Source organism: Balaenoptera ricei, chromosome 20 (genome assembly GCF_028023285.1).
Source record: "Balaenoptera ricei isolate mBalRic1 chromosome 20, mBalRic1.hap2, whole genome shotgun sequence".
In the NCBI taxonomy this organism is placed as follows: Eukaryota; Metazoa; Chordata; class Mammalia; order Artiodactyla; family Balaenopteridae; genus Balaenoptera; species Balaenoptera ricei.
This window is the reverse complement of record NC_082658.1, coordinates 2,248,422-2,263,299: the sequence shown is the minus strand read 5'-3', so window position 1 is coordinate 2,263,299 and position 14,878 is coordinate 2,248,422. Positions and strand designations below refer to the sequence as shown.

Sequence of the window (14,878 nt, the reverse complement as noted above, 5' to 3'; positions counted from 1 at the left end):
CTCTGCAGGTGTCTCAGCCAGAAAGGCAGGCACTCTCAGCTGCCGGCGGCCGGAATCCATCCACCACCACCGCGTGGCCAGCCGTATCCCTGTGTCTGCGGGTGTCGAAGAATCGAGAGGCTAGAGAGGCCCCCCCCAGCATCCTGGGGGGGCCCCATGGATGCTAGAGCATCAGTCTCCCACTGGCCACTCAGGCAGAGCAAGAGGAGGGACCAGTTCTTCTGGAGAAGCTGATGTACAGGCAGGATTTGGGACTCTGTTATCAGTCCCAGGGGGCGAGGCCAGAAGAACATAGTAGGGGAAGGTGAAACGGTCAGGGGCTGGGAAAACCAGGTGAGGGCAAGCGTCACAGCAGGGGAAAGGCAGGGCCTGGTGCCGCCAGAGCGGCGGGCCCAGCAGAGCTGCCTTCAACAGGGACGGGGATCTCGTAGACTTGCATACGGGCAGGGAGGGTGCATGTGGGCAAACTCTCTGGCCCGGAAATCCACTGGCACCTAGTGTCAGTGTGTCTCCTGGTGCAGTGTAAACGGGGCTCCTAGACGCTTCAGCGTCTAGTAAAAGTGAGATCAGAATCGAAAGACCGGACCCTCCATCACACGTCAGATCCCGCCTCCTGCCTGCAGGAAAGATGGCCTTTGACCCATGGCATTCTTGCCATGCCAGTTCCGTTGAAGCCATGTGGTTTCCAGGCTGGCACAAGACCCTAAGCAATAATCCGCCATAATAAAGAAGATGTGGTACACGTTTACCATGGAATACTACTCAGCCAGAGAAAAGAACAAATAATGCCATTGGCAGCAACATGGCTGGACCTAGAGATGATCATACCAGGTGAAGTAACTCAGACAGAGAAAGACAAACATCATATGATATCACTCATATGTGGTATCTAATTTCAAAAAAGAGAGAGATACAAGTGAACTTAGTTACAAAACAGAAATAGAGTCCCAGACTTTGAAAACAAACTTACGGTTACCAAAGGGGGAAACGGGGCAGCGGGGTGGGGAGGGAAAAATCTGGAGGGATAAATCCATATGTAAGATAGATAACCATCAAGGACCTACTGTCTAGCACAGGGAACTCTACTCAATATTCTGTGATAACCTACTTGAGAAAATAATCTGAAAAAGAATGAATATATGTATAACTGAATCACTTTCCTGTACACCTGCAACTAACATGACATTGTAAATCAGCTCTACTCCAATAAAATTTAAATTAAAAAAATAATAATAATCTGCCATAGAGGCGGGTAGTGAGTCAAGGTCCCACAGTGAGTGGCAGAGTCACAATTAGAGCTTGTGCCCTGACCCTCCATCCACTGTGTCACAGCCCCAGGGACCATGGAGGGATGGCCCTTTGATCTGCATCCTGAGGCCACAGAAAATTAAGAAAGGTACCTGGAAGTCCAACTCATGAACGAGAGGCATGAACAAGAGTGCCCCTTCTAGAAAGCCCACCCTGCACCTTGTCTTGCTGTGAGTCCGTGGCCCTCGGTAACCACGTGCTACCTGGGCTCCTCACCACAGGTGCACGTGGCCCACCTGCCCCAGAAGGGCCCTTTCCGGCACTTCATGGACATGAAGGCAGAGAAGAGGCTGGCCGGCCGCAAGGAGCATTGCAGTCGCTTTGGAGATATCAACGTGCACAAGTGCTCTCAGTTTGGGCAGATCTTCTGCCCTTTCCAGGCCTTTGCCACCACAGTAAGCAAACTTTTCTTCTGTACAGGGTTGTAAAGTCTTTTAGTGAGAACCTGGACAAAGCCTAGTTCTTTCTTCTTTTGAGGGATGCATTAGTCAGTTTTGGCCACAAAAGTGCTGTGTAACACATCACCCTAAAACTCAGTGGCTTACAATGGCAAACATCTATGCTTCTCCCTTGCTAGCTTGCAGGGAAATACATTCGTTCCACTTTTGTTCACTGCGAGCTCACAGGGTAGAAGGAGGAAAGAACTGAGAACAATAATCCCAGCTACCACAAGACTAAATCCAGTGTACCTGAAGGTCGGTGACCCGAGGTTTAGGGGAAGAGCTGAAGGCAGATGGCCGCAGCGGTGTTCAGTAACATGGCCATTTCCAGAGGAGGAAGAAGTCAGGGGAAAGGGGGCATTTTTGTGATAAAGGAAGATGGCTCTGGTTCCTATCCTTCTTCCTCACCTGTTACCTTCTGGACCCAGGTCAACTCAAGTGGGACTATTCCAAAATGCATTTCCCTGAAAGGATTACTGTTATATCTTTGTGGTACTTTCTAGAGATACATTCTTACCATTTTAAAATTTGACTCACTTGGGAAGTATGAATCACTTGGGAAGCTTGATGAAAATGTAGAGCCCCAGGCTTGTAGCATACAAGGGGGTCTTGGGTGGGGCCTTGGAATTTCCTTTCAAATTCTCTATTCCCCACATTGATGCATCATTATTCAGCAGGGCTTCCCAACCCTGCTCACTTCCTGGGCGCCCCTAAGGCTGAAGGGGGCCAGTATGTCAGGCCACCTGTAACCCATTCACAGCTCCACAGCAGACACTGGAACCCGGGTCAGAAACTCTCACCCGTTGGTAGTTCTCACTCTTTTCTGAACTTCACAGTCACCTGGGTAATCGGCCATGCTACTCCCCAGGCCTCCCCCAGACCAATGAAATCAGAAGCTCTGGGGGTGAGTGCCAGGCATCAGCATGTTTTAAAGCTCCACTGGTAGGGTGAGCAGTTCACCCCAGTTTTCCCAGGACTGACTTACTCACTTTTCCTGGGACTTCCCATCTTTAGGCACTAAACGCCCTGGGTTTAAAACGGAAATGTCTCGAGTCCCTGGAACTCGTGCAAACCGGAGGGTTGGTCACTCTGTCCACACGTGATTCCGATGCGAAGCCGAGTTTGAGAACCTCCTGGAACCCAGCCCAGTTCCTCGTATCCCAGGTCACTGCTGTCCCTCTCTCCATTCACTGCCCGGCATCCCCTATGCAGGGGCCCCGTGCCCAGAGCCCAGCACTCTGGAGCATCCAAGAATGGAATTTCAACCCTGCCCTCAAGGAGCTTTTACTCTGCTAGGCAAACTGAGCCACGTGCTACAAACTCAAACATAATGGAATAATCATAACAGCCGCAGCACACATTGATAGACCCAGAAGGAGATGAGGGTTATCCAAGTTGGATAATGCTTTCTGCTAGATCCAGCCCCCTGAGGTCTTGCTGAAGGACGATGTCTCCAGATAGGGATGCCCTCTCAACGCACAGGGCCACCTGGGAAGAGCAAATCTCCCAGGAACTGGAAACAGTAGGATCCTTGCATGGAGTTCTTACTATGGGGCAGGTAGAGTGCTAAAGACTTCACAAAGCCTTGAGCCTCACGACCTTCATCGTGTTAACATCACCCTCATTTTATTGACAAGGAAATGAAAGACGAGACATGTTAAGGGACTTGCCCAAGACTGCAATTAGTCAGTGGTAGAGCCCGAACGTGAACCTGCTGTGCTGGAGCAGGTACCCCCGACCTCCATGCTCTATTTCTTTTTTTTTTCTCTTTTTTTAAAATTGAAGTATGTATATACAATGGAATGCCACTCAGTCGTAAGAAAGAATAAAATAATGCCATTTGCAGCAACATGGATGCAACTAGAGATTATCATACTAAGTGAAGTAAGTCAGAGAAAGACAAATACCATATGATATCACTTATATATGGAATCTAAAATATGACACAAATGAATATATCTGTGAAACAGAAACAGACTCACAGACGTAGAGAACAGACTTGCCAAGGGGGAGGGGGTTGGGAGAGGGATGGACTGGGAGTTTGGGGTCGGTAGATGCAAACTATTACATTTAGAACGGAGAAACGAGAAGGTCCTACTGCATAGCACAGGGAACTCTATTTCATTGCCATTATTCTCTGCCGATAGGAGATGCAAAGACTGGTTTTCCCCAAAGACCTGCCCGTAAGTCCGCACATGCAGAGACTGGGCGTTTCGTGCACCACCGAAGGGAATCTTCAGGATTTATCCTTGTCTTCTACAGAGCTAGGCTTGGGAAAGGACACCAACAACCAAGAGAAAGAGAAACCATCAAGCCACATGAAAACACCTTTATTCCCCCCAATAGTCAAAGCAACAAAATCCAGTGACATGAAATAATAAACATTGCAAAACTGCATTCTGGCCTCTCGCTGCAAGGCTTCAGGTTAAAACAGTTAATATTCCCAGGACTCGAGTATACTGAGATGTTCTCTAACCTGACTTGAATTCCACCAACACATCTCCATGTGAACATTCAGGGAAAGGTGAAACCCTCAGAAACTGCAATGCCCAATGAGAACTGGATGCTCCATGAGTACACTTTTCTCAGAAGTCTGCAGATGCAGGGGAGGGGACGGTTACAGTTCAATGAATCAAAGGCTACACTCTTTCCATCCTTCTGGTCTACCATCACCAGCGTGTTGCATGGTGACCTCGGGGTTAGCGCCTCATGGTCACAAAACAGTTGCCACTGCACCAAACACCACATCCTCACAGGAGCACATCCAACACTGGAAGGCTGAAGTTTCTCCCCACGTTACACACACACGTGCACATGCACACACACACACATCCAGAAGGAGAACCTCTCCCAGGAACCACTCAGCAGATTTCCCAGCAATTCTCCTTGGCTAGGATGTGGTTTGCCTGTACCATAATCACAAGGGGAGCCGGGAAGACCAGGATTGGGTATTCACGTGGGGGGGGGGGGCGGGGGGAGTTCTCCCATCAGGAAAACAACATAGGAAAACGGCTGGTAGGAAGCAATGTCTGCCACCGTGGGACACTCTCTGGTTTGCAGCTCAAACCATTAGAGTGAGACATTTTAATTTATGCTGAGTGAAAACCTATCGTCTTATAATTTCTAAGCGTCCATCCTAAGGTTGCTGCCCCACCTTACATAGCTTTCACTTTTTATTTTAAAAGCATTATATGCTTATAATAAAAATTACTCAAAAGTATAAGCAAGAAAATAACGATTACCCAAATCACACCACTGAAAGACAGCTAGGAACTTTTTTGCATCTGGGAACTTTTAGACTGCTTCTCAATCTTTTGTTTTTATTGCTCTTTGGGCCTGGATCGCTTTCCGTAGTTTTGATTGCGTTGTTTTTTGCCACCGTGGCCCAACACCTCTCAGAGGGTCACCGGGCCCACTTTTGGGTCCCCTCCCAGGTGGCTGTAGGTTACCAAAGTCATGGCACATGTATTACAGCTCTGTCCCCAGGCAGGTGTTCTATCCTTTCCTTGCTTTGAACTTTTGAACATACTAAACAACCCACCCCCCCAAAACAAAAACAAGACCTAGTCCTTCTTTATTTTTAATCCTTAACCTTTTTCACTGATTCACGGAGGGCTTAATTTTTTAACATCAGCCTGTTTATTTCTGAGCTATAGGAAAGGCACAGACACCATGGTCCCCTCCTTTCTGGCACGTGTCCTCTTTCAATCTAGGGTCAACAGCTCCCTTTGCAGCTATGCTGATTAATTCAATTGTCTACTTGCTTTTCATCTTATTGCCATGATTCACGATGACACAGGGAGAATTTTATATTTTAGGGTTTCCCATCTCTCTTAAGCCAGGGATTCCCATACTACAGCTCTTGGGCCAAACCTGACCCTCCTGGTTTAAGTACATAAAGTTTTATGAGAATGCAGACACGCCTTCTTGTTTGCACATTTTCTACTGCGGCTTTGGGGCTACAATAGCAGAGTTGACTAGTTAGTTACAACAGGGACTCCATGGCCCGAAAAGCTGAAAATATTCACTATCTGGTCCTTTACAGAGAAAGCTGCCTGCTCTTTCTTAAGCCAAATTCCCCTTTACGATTTCTGACTAAGGAATTCTACCTGTCTCCACTTTATAAAATTTTCCTTGAAGTCAAAATTCCATGACTATGTCCATCGACCAGCAAAGGAAGTTAGGAAGGTATCCAGGTCCCTTCCTAGAAGGACCTGGGGTAGACAACTGTCCCCGTCCTACTCTACCTGCCCGCAGGCTAATTTGCCATCTCAAATAAGAAACCATCCAGCATATCTTGTGCGTGACCTGGCAGTTTGTGGATAAGCTTCCATCTTTCTCTCCTTTTATTCTAACCATAAGCCACTCCTTCCCACCTGCTTCTATTTTCAGGCAGAGGATTTCATGCACAAAGGCCGGCTCCGCATGGATGCCAGTGAGGGCTTAACCTCAGCACTACCCCACCTGGGCATTGTGTTTTCTTTTATGCAAGGTGTAGACTTCCACCCAGACCCAAGTAGAGGTCAAGCTCCAGACAATTACGATGGAAGACAGGAAAGCTTGAGACCCCCCGAGGAGACTTCCCACACTTAGACCACGTGCCCAGGCATCAAGAGGAAGAACTACCAGTGAAATTCACAGCTGACAATAAATCTGATTTACATACATCTTTGCAGAAACCCATTCATACACAAAGCAAGATCTACACAGACAAAGCTCTTCTTCTGCTCTAGGACTTGAGCAAGGCAGGACTCATAGGTGAGAATAATAGTAACTACATCAGCCAGCATATCCTGAGTAATTACTGTGTTCCAGGCACTGCATTAAAAGCTTTTGTGGATTTACCTCATTTAATCCACACTATTGTTCCACTAAATCAATCCCCTATTATTAAGGATGAGACAACTGGCGTTTCAAGAGATTATAACGTTATCAGCACGTACCTACTCCCTCGCTCATTCAGAGGCACCCTCCCAGGCTTGGCCCATGCACAACGGCCTGATTAGCCATCACTTATATTCCACGCTTGTTCAGAACCACCACGTGTGTGCTTACCCCCTTCTGCCCTGCGGCTTATTTGTCCTCTGCTTTCTGAGCTCTCTTGATAAAATAACCCGTGCATGCGTGACAGGTGTCCATGATTCATCTGTCCCCGATTGCAGACAACGTCCTTCCATTTGGGCTGCTGTTTCTGGAGCTGATGCATCCAAGCGAGGACACCCACCTCCTGGCAGCTGAGGGGGAGACGCTGGGCTCTGCAGGTGTGCCAGCTCCACGGGGGGCGGGGGGAGGCGGTCAGGAGGAGAGGAGGGGAGCGGCTGAGGCGTCCTGGTACCGCGAGCAGCTTGCAGCTGGTTCAGGGAGAGCTTTGCCACTTCGGACGGGACGAGCTTGGGCGTGACGCCTATGGGATGGTGAGGGGTCCGGTTCCCGGTGAAAAACCTCCGTGTGATTTTTCAGGCCTGACCGTCGGCAGTTGCAAGGCTTTCCCTGGCAGGTCTCAGGGGAAAGCTGTCCTCCCCACACCAGGCCTGCGGCAGCCATGCAGACTCTGACTGGCGTCGCAGACAAGGCCTCAGGCCCTTCTGGCCTGCTGTGCTGCTCACACACGCATCCCTCAGTGTCTGTGGGAGCATTGGGTCCGGGACCCCCCTGTGGATACCAACCTCTTCGGATGCTCAACTCCCTTGTACAAAACGGTGTAGTCTCTGCTTGTACCCTACACACATCCTTCTATATACTTTAAAGCACCTCTAGATTAATCATAACGCCTAATATAATGTCAACACTATGTAAACAGTTGCCAGTGGGGAGAGGGGTGGGTGCAAATTCAAGTTTTGCTTTTTGGAACTTTCTGGAATTTTTTTCAACAGTTGGTTGACTCCAAGGATGAGGAATCCACAGATTTGGTGGGCCAGCTGTATTTGCATTCCTAGCCCTGGCACCTTTTTTCCTAGGTGTCTTTATCTGAGGCCTCAGGTAGACAGAGGCCTTCTTCAGGAGCCCGGCCTCCTTACGGGGTGAAGAATGAGACCCTCTTCCCCTCCCTGACTCAGCACACAGTACTCTTCCACTCCCAGCCTCCCCTGCCCCGCTCTGTCCCCACCACTGACCTCAGGTCCCCCAGCCGTGACACGACCCCTCGCCTCTCTGATCCACCTGACCCTCACTGTTCCAGGGTCGGGGCGGGGAATGGAACAGGGAAGTCAGCGTTTCCTCTGGTTTCAGACTTCTGGTGGTACCGTCGCAGTGCGTGTTTGAAGGCTTCACTCTTTCGTTTTTGGCGTGTGTCCAAAAGGGAGCACTCGGCCACCTGGCGGCTCAGCGTCCTCTCTCCAGCTCGCTGGGCTCCCGACAGGCACGCCCCGTGGTCCTCACGGGTGAGAAGGAGATGATGGCAGGCCTGTCTCACGCCAGGGTCCCGCCTAGAAGGTGTCGAGTGCATGATGAATGCACGACAGTAGCTGCATGGCTTTTTCCTTACCTTTTCCAAGGCTTGATTCTAAGTCTCACATCCAGACCTCTGTGCACGTGTGTGTGAGTGTGTGCGCGTGTGTACGTGTGTGTGAGTGTGTGTGCGTGAGTGTGTGCGCGCGTGTGAGGGTGCACGTGTGTGTGCGCGTGTGTGAGGGCGCGCGTGTGTGTGTGAGTGTGTGTGTGAGTGTGTGCACGTGTGTGTGAGTGTCATGAATTCAGGAAAATTCATGCGACGCTCCCTCTCACCATCCGGGGAACTCCACCTTTCTCTCTGATGCGCACTTTTCCCCTGAAAGTAAAGAAATTCTCCTCCTGCCCTGAAGGGCAGAGGGCCCCCCTTGCCACCAGGTGTGCCAGCCTACCCGGGAGCCCTTGGGATGCACAAAAGCTGGGACCCCCGCCTGGTGGAGGAGAGCACAGGCGGCTGGCTGTTTACAACGAGGAAGCGAGACTGAAGCCCAAAGAAATGGGGTTGGTTCCATTTTTACGGAGTTTCAGGGGTGCCTTTTATTTGATGCTCTAGAAATGGATTTTCTTACTGTGTGTCAAACTTCTCCATCTGCTTTGCCATCATGACTGTGGATATGTCACTGGATACAGATAAGAGTCCTCAGAAGCCCTCCCAAATGCCCCGAGGTGGCAGGAAGGACAGGAGACCTGTGACGCTGATTGGTCTGGGCTGGGAGAGGCTCGTCCCGGCGGGAACCTGCACAGCCACTAACCCAGAGAGAGGGCACTTCCCGTCCCCTGGGCGCCTGCAGGGGACTTGGGTCCTGAGGGTGACAGGTAAAGGAGGGAGGCAGGGTCACTGGGGAATGAGGGGGAGCGAAGAAGGGGCCCCCTGCCCTCTGCCCCTGCATTCATGTCCCGAGCATCTCCCACACGCCAGGCTCGTACCGGGGCCTGGGCATAGACAATGTCCCTGCTGGCATGGGGTCCTCGGTCCACTCTCCCCACGGCCCTGCTCAGTGCACTGCCCGCGCCCTCACCAGCCGGCTCTGTGGTCCTCCGATCCCTTCCGCCTGCCCTGCCGGAACGCCTGTCCTGACCGTGGCAGCTCCCCCCAGGGCCTGGCCTGAAGCAGTCTCTACTCTGTCCACTCAGGGTGGTGGCTGTGGAGGGGGGGGATCTCTGAGATGATGTCATGGCGGCTGGCAGGTGTCTGTCCCTCAGGCTCAGTCATTCATTCGGCAAATGTCTGCATGAGTCCCTACGACGTACCAGCACCGGGCAGGTGTTCGGGATACCCAGGGAGCAAGCCAGATGTGGCTTTACCCCCAGCCCAACCCAGAACCTAAAGGTTAGTGTGAAGAACAGACAAGCAAGTGGTTGCCATAAAAGATGATACGTGAGTGATCTCCATGGGGAAACATGGGATTCCATGGGGCCATATTGGCAGGGGACTTGGCTTTACCTGGGGGATCAAAGAAGACTTTGCTGAGGAAGTGATATTTCCACTGAGATGGGGGTGAGCCAACCAGAGAGCAGGCATCTTCCAGGCATGAGGAACAGCACGTAGGAAGTCCCAGTGGTGAGTGAGAAAAATGCTCTCAGGAAACTGAAAGGGGCCCACATGGCTGGAGTGGGGGACTGTGTAGGGAGAAGGGAGGGACCAGGTGAGGTGGAGGAGGCACCAGGTGCCAGGGCGGGGGGACCTCAAACGCCAGGGCAGAGACTTCAAGCCTCAGTCCCAGAACAGTGGGGACCCACTGATGGATCTCAGCACGGGAGAGCCATGCAGGCTTGCCCGTAAAAAGGCTGACCCTAGTTACCACGAGCAGGGAGCGTCAGAGTATCAGAGACGAGAGATTCTAGTTAGGAATCTAATGCCACAGTCCAGGCGAGACAAGCGACGACCTGGCCCAAGCCGGGGGCCAGAGACACAGTTCGGGGGTACCCTGGAAAAACCTGATGTTTGAGCAGATGTCAGAAGTGTGGGATCCAAAGGTTTCCCAAAGAGCTTCTGGGTTTCTGGAGGGAGCAACTGGGTGGGTGGTGGTACCGCTTGCTGGAATAAGGTCAGCCATCCAGGCTGACCTGGGGACCCATACACCACTGTCTCCAGACAAAACTGAACCCCCGGTTCCAAGACACAGATCTAGCAACAAACTGCTGAAACAGAGCTCATACAAAAATAGCAAATAACAAGCTCCTACTAGATAGTACAGGGAACTAAAGTCAATATCTTGTGATAACCTAGAATGGAACAGAATCTGAAAAAGAATAGGTATGCGTGTATATCTATATACATATATATATAACTGAATCATCTTGCTGTACACTTGAAACTATCACAACATTGTAAATTAACTATACTTCAATTTAAAAAGTGAACTGAAAGACAAAAACAAAAATAGCAAATAGCCTGTCCATTTATGATTTTGTTACATCAGGGAATTTCAAACAAGGCTAACTCTTTATAAGCACGCCTGGGTCTCACATTATCCACATCCCTGAGAAACCAAACAAAGCAGAAAAAAAAAACCAAAAGCAAAATCAAAAGACTTGCTCACAGTTTTGTTTTGTTTTGTTCCTATTTCTTGCTGACTGGAACTAAATGTTGCCATATGGTCAGAAAACGTCCAACATTTGCACGTTGGGGTTTTTTTTTTTTTCTTATTTAGTTTTATCTGGTCAACTCACAGAGCCTTCAGCTATGAAACCCTATAATCTGCACTTCGTGACTAGCCATATAATTGAGCAGTTGCAGTCACGGCTGAGGGCTGCTGTGTGGACGGTAGTCTCTGGGTTTTTTTCCAAATTTTTTTCTGAATGCCGGGAAAGGGAACCACGTGAGTGGAATCTCAGGGCCCCTGGTCCTGGAATCTGCAGACCTTCTTCCAGGAGTAATGAAGGTGAAGAAACAGGGCCTTGGAAAGCACAGTGAATCCAGCTTGGGAGCATTTCCCAGAGTGATCTTCTGTGTTGTTTTTTTTTTAATTAGAATCTTGGGAAAAGCTGCATCTGCCCAGAGCCTACTTGAGCGCTTAGAAGCGTCTTTTTAGAGCCCTGTGCCACAGACACCACTGCTTGCAGAGTGCCACCCATGCCTCAGGGCGTCAACACCAGCCCACTGTTTGATATCTCAGCACAGACCTGGGGAGTAACTTCCTCCACTTTTCAGGTGTGCGAGCGGGCTGGCTGTGGGTTAGCTTGTATTACATCAGGCTGTGCGTAACTTACAGTGACAGATTTTGAACCCAAGCCCATGTGATGGTCAAGAAGATAAAGTCTCCCATTGTACCCTAAACTTGTTGACCTGTGAGTCAAGTGCAGAGATGTTCCACAGCCCTGAAACGGCACCATCTGTACTTTCGTCCCTCTTCCCAGGGTTCTAGAATTGTCTGGGTGTCTCTAAGTCCAACATGTTCCAAACTCCAAACATCACACCCCCTCCAAAGTCTTTATTCTTTCCACCTATATTCCCCGTCCCACTTAATAAAGCTGCCGTCTACTGTTATTAGAAAAGGAAATCTTGGGGAAGTCTTAATATCTCTCTCCCTCCTGTGTGTGTGTGTGTGTGTGTGTGTGTGTGTGTGTGTGTATGACCCACTTCTCTTCCCTTCTAAGCATCTTTCGAATTAACTACATCCCTCATCTCCATCCTCCCTCCACTGTCTTAGCTTTAACCCTCTCCATCTTTTCTCTACATTTACAAGAGCCCCATAACAATTCTCCTTGTCAGAACGATTTTTCTGAAACACAAATGTGATTGTGGGTCCCCACTCCTCAAATTGCTCCCCGTTGCCTCTAAACGGTAGGAGTCAAAACCCTTGGCGAGTCACACGGGGCCCCTCTTTATCTGCTCCGGCCTCATCTCCTGCTTCTTCCCGCCCACCTTTTTTGATTCCGCCCCCTCACGTCCACACCCCCCCGTGCACACTGAGCCCTCTTCACCACTGAATATCCTGGATGCTCACGTTCTTCTCTACGTTTACACAGAACCGTCCTTCTGCCATGACTGTCCTTCCTCTCCTTATCTTCTGGGGAACTCCAGCGTGTCCTCAGGACTCAGCTGGAAAGTCACCTTCTCTGTGAAGCCTCCTCCCTACTCACAAGCAGGATCAGTGCCTCTATTTTGCTCCGCTGTTACAATCTTTATCGCAGTGAGTCGCGGTTATCCGTTGTCTGTCTTGAGGACTCTGATTTCCTGAAGAGCAGCAGTGATGTCTTAACCACCTCTGTGTCCTCCCACGCCCAGCCCCATGCCTGGTACTCAATGGCTACTCATTCAACGTCTGGCAAAGAAGAGGATGAATGAGGAAAAGAAAAACATGGCCCCCAGGCTTTGGAAAATCAGGTGTGGTTTTGCACTAAGGGGAGAGCTGTTACCAGGCACTGGAGAAGATGCTGATGAAAGCACAAGGAGACTCAGAGGTCAATGTGCCCGTGACGGAGGGGGTGCACGTGGGGTGTTTGAAAGCTCCAAGAGCTACAACTGAACGTCAGCAGGCTTCCCTGCAACTGGCCAGCAGCTTCCTTAAGCAGCACCGTGTGTTTTGTGTAACTGAGGCAGTTCTACCCATCTTGTAAATCAGAGTCTGAAAATGGCCACGTTGCGGCAATCTTGCAAGGAAACAGGAGGAAGGCTTTGTTGGGAGGCCTTCCCCCTGTCAGGCTGGGCAAATCGTTTCCCAGGTCTCATTTTATTTCAGCATGAATATATTGCACACCTGTTGGGGACCTGGCCTTTTGCTCTCCACTCTGATGAAAGTTTTTAAGTAGTAGATATTCTCTCTCCACTCAGGAGATTGCAGTCTGCTTGGAAAAGCCAGCATATATACCTGGAATTATTAGAAGTCACAAGACCGTATCAGATCAGTGGAAGATTGTATAAAATCAGTTGGGAGTAAAGAGGCACCTAGAGAATGGATGGATGGGTGGATGGATGGATCGATGGATGGATGGATGGATAGGTGGTTGGGTGGGTACATGGATGGATGGGTAGATGGATGGACAACTGAATATTCTCTGGACCGAGAATTGCTTTAAGTTAATCAGATACGTGAGAAAATTTTAGTGCTTCAAGGTGCCAGTCTATCAACACTCCAAGTGACACAACGATTTAGTCCAATTTAAAATAGTCAATATTACTTTAAGGAATGACACTGATGAGTGTGAGATGTGAGAATTTTTGGAAGGTTGCAGGTATTGACATTTTTTTGGTCCCCAAATGACACCTACTTTGCCTGCAGAAAATGCTAGTCCTGGCAGGAAGTCCCAGCAGCGCCACACCACTTAGGAATGAAAATAAGCGGCAAACAGGAAACCACGTTTATTTTTTACTGCAAGTCAGCCCAACTCCCACACCTGTGCTTTGCATTTCCTCTGTTGGGTGTCATAAAGTGCAGCAAGAAAATGACACTTGCCTGCTCCCTTTCTCCCGAGAAGCTGTCTTACCATCACCTTGCTGGGTTCAGAGAGTGTGAGAGAATGCAGGGGGGCACAGCTGGGGACAGTACAGGGAAAAGTGCTCCATCCTCCAGCCAGGATTCCTCAAGAGAGTCATTTTGCAACTCTCCCTCCCAGGGAAGCATGTAGCTCCTTAGCAATGGCTGTGCTTCTGAGTACAAGGTAGCATTTGATAAACCGGCCCCTCCCACCGACAACATGAAAATTATTCTGTAATGAAATGATTTGGAAGAAAACCATCGACCCTGACAGCCATGGGCTGTGCTCCATGTTTCTTGCTCACCGGGACAGGGAAAATTTGCCTTCGAACGATTATCTTGCCCACGATTCCTTCAGTCAATGGACTTTATCCCAGGGAGGCTCTTCCTGAGAGCGATTGAAACGTGAATACCTGTTCTAAGTTAGACCGCTCTTTCAACTCCATTTAAATGACTGTTATCATGCCTCGTCTTCCATAATGATGCACCTTGGGAGGCCACAATGTCTCTGAGGTGCAGGCCTTTAATGAGGATCTTCATCCAAGAGATATAATTCGACCCGTCGGCTGTGCAGCCGTCACCAGCTCAGCTGGGCCCTGTCCCCGCTTGCACTGAACTTCTCTTGCCCTCTTAAGAGGCCTTCTGCTTGGCTCTCTCCTGTTTTCTCACGGCCTAGGCACCTGAGGTGTCTCTCTGCTTGGATCTGCCTGTGCGGTCTTCATATAGCAATAGCATCATATCTGAGCACTAACAGAGAGATTGGAGAAATATCCTTCTTCATATTCACAGGAGTAAAAAAATCATCATCGGGTTGTTCAGCTGAGAGCAAAGTTGCTTTCTTTTTTTAATTTTAATTTTTTTATTGAAGTAGAGTTGATTTACAATGTTGTATTCGTTTCTGGTGTGCAGCAACGTGTGCAGTTATACGTATACATACACATATGTATATTCCTTTTCATTATGGTTTATTACAGGATACTGAATATAGTTCCCTGTGCTATACAGCAGGACCTTGTTGTTTTTCTATTTTATATAAAGTAGTTTGTATCTGCTAATCCCAAACTCCTCATTTATCCCTCCCGCCTCTTCCCCTTTGGTAACCGTAACTTTGTTCTCTATGTCTGTGAGTCTTTTTCTGCTTCATCAATAAGTTCATTTGTATCATTTTTTTTAGATTCCACATGGAATCTATCACATGGTAAATGGATATCATATGATATTTGTCTTTCTCTGTCTGACTTACTGCACTTAGTATGTTAATCT

At 49.1% G+C, this 14,878-nt stretch overlaps 1 pseudogene; it reads left to right on the top strand.

Annotated features, from left to right (window-relative positions):
* The window catches only part of LOC132355837 (uncharacterized), a 35,122-nt pseudogene extending 26,442 nt beyond the window's left edge, over window positions 1-8,680 (top strand).
* Window positions 8,681-14,878: the final 6,198 nt, after the last annotated feature.